At 35.3% G+C, this 2238-nt stretch overlaps 1 protein-coding gene across 5 annotated transcripts in view; it reads right to left on the bottom strand.

Annotated features, from left to right (window-relative positions):
* The window catches only part of LOC107720250 (tyrosine-protein kinase JAK2-like), a 46762-nt gene that overhangs the window by 35731 nt on the left and 8793 nt on the right, over positions 1-2238 (bottom strand). Inside the window, exon 1 of one of the 5 annotated variants that reach the window (XM_016527910.1) lies at positions 1240-1244. The exons of the other annotated variants lie outside the window; for them this stretch is intronic. The gene's annotated coding sequence lies outside the window, so the exon portion shown is untranslated. Of the gene's footprint in view, positions 1-1239; positions 1245-2238 lie in introns of those variants that run through there. 5 annotated transcript variants of the gene reach the window in all.

Raw genomic sequence — 2238 nt, 5'->3', positions numbered from 1 at the left:
CTGCTTGCTGTACCAAAACCGTACCGAACCGTGACGTCAAAACCGAGGTACGTACCGAACGGTCATGTTTGTGTACCGTTACACACCTAATGTTCAATCACAAAAATATGAAAAAGAGAACTTTAATTTAGTATTCATGCACTATATGAGAGGCGGCTTTTTGTGCGCCCAGGACAGAAAAGCGGCCGAATGCCAAATTGCTGAATGGTTTAAAATCACTTTAAAATATGCACACATGAATCGATTAACTGAATCGAAATGTGCACGTCTTATTACATCCACAAAAATTTCTTGGAAATTTGGAACTTGATACCCAACCCTAAGTATTCACAAAGATTCGTAAAACAGCAAGAAAATGTCTGAAATCTAGGCCCAGTTTCTGATCACCCAATACCTGTCACTGATGTGTAAACATGAATGGAAATGTGTTGCAAAAGTTCAGACGAGTCGTCTTGGCAGCTTGGTTTCAAATAATGCTCTTTGTGGACTTTTGAGTTTAGGGCTCCAAGAGTTTCAGTATGTTTTCTCTTGTATCTTATCAGGCTTTTGAATTGAATCAATATAGAGACATACAAACTGCACAACTTGACAACATAAGAACCTCAAAACAACCTGACAGACAGCACATTCACAAAACTCATGATGAAACAAGCTACATTAATTTCCTAATGTACTCTATATTACTAAACAGAAGATTTAGAGAACAGAAAAGAGCAAAGACCTTTAACAGAGTGATGATCTGCAGCAAAAGACAAAAGTGAGTGCACTCAACTTCCTGCGGGGGATATTTTTTTTTTCAATGAAACGTCACCTTCAAGCACTGGAGTCTAACCACAACACATGCTCTATTCCTAACATGACCATTTTGCAATGTGAAAACTGTTACGAGGCCAAGATGCACAGACAGATTTGAGCTGACAGAGGTTTATAAGAGTTCCTTTTAACAAAACCTCGCACATACAATATATGGGCATTTCTTTATCTACAGGCACTTCTGTGTCACAGCGGTTGATTTTTAATAAAATATTTTTAATACAGACTTAAACTTTTGTTATTTTGAACAATGAAGTGCACCTTAAAACTGCCTTAAACTTTTTTTTTTACTTTCCAGACCCAGACTTTGAACCATAAACTGTGAAAATCTATCATAAAAACACATTTAAGTAAGACACTACAGGCATAGCTAGTGGGGTTTTTTTTAAATTCACTGGTCAATTTTGAGATGTTGGGGTACTTTACTTGCTTCTTTGCTTCTTCTAGACTAGTGGAAGGAAAACAACCACAACACATTTAAGTGTTTATTTTATTACACTATCTATTTGCATCTGTAGACTTCAATGGTTTTTAATTTTAGGCACTTACATACATCAAACCTTCTAGTTTTATTCCCATCTACATTCTTGGGGTTTTTACAGTTTTTTTTATGTCATGTGCCTGGTTTATATAAAATTGTATTCCTAAAAACATGGTGTATTTTCTGATTCTAGTGATAAAAATAGATATCCAAAAACCTCTGCAAAAACCTTTAACTCTCAATATTATTGTCAATATTATTTAGATGATATTTAGGGATACACGATATTGGATTTTTGCAGATATCCGATAATTTTCAACTCATTTTGGCCGATAGCCTATGTCGATGCCGATATATAATTATTTTTAATTTTGGTTAGTTTTTAACAAGAACTCATTTGTTAGAATTAAATAAACAATAATAAAGTTCTTTTATAATGACAGTACACTGAAATTTTTTAAATAACTATAAATAAACTATATATTAATCACTGCATTTTTTTTTCAGAAAGATGATGGTAAGTGGTAACTTTAACATTTTATTTTATTATTTAACATTTGTAAATGTTCTAAAGCAAAAGAGTTGTAAAACTTCTAAAATCTTTTAGAGCTCATAATTTGTTTAAAAAATATAACATATGACACATTAATGAATAAATCAGTAGGTATATATAAAATTATTTAATTTAAGTGTCATGTTTGTGAATTATTTTTTTTGTTCATGTAAGCTATAGCTTCTGACCTTAGGGTGTACTCACACTAGGCGTTTTGAACCGTGCCCGAGCGTGTTTGACCCCCAAAGCCCGGTTCGTTTGACTAGTGTGAGCGCTCCATGCTGCGCTCGGGCGCGGTTCGTTTAGCCGGCCCTGGCCCGGTTGGAAGAGGTGGGCCAGGGCACGGTTCGGTTGGGCTCGGGCGCGGTACGCATGCAGTGTGAGCGCTAAC

This window comes from Sinocyclocheilus rhinocerous, unplaced genomic scaffold (genome assembly GCF_001515625.1).
Source record: "Sinocyclocheilus rhinocerous isolate Xijiao unplaced genomic scaffold, SAMN03320098_v1.1 scaffold62, whole genome shotgun sequence".
Classification (NCBI taxonomy): domain Eukaryota; kingdom Metazoa; phylum Chordata; class Actinopteri; order Cypriniformes; family Cyprinidae; genus Sinocyclocheilus; species Sinocyclocheilus rhinocerous.
This window is presented reverse-complemented; position numbering and strand designations above follow the sequence as displayed.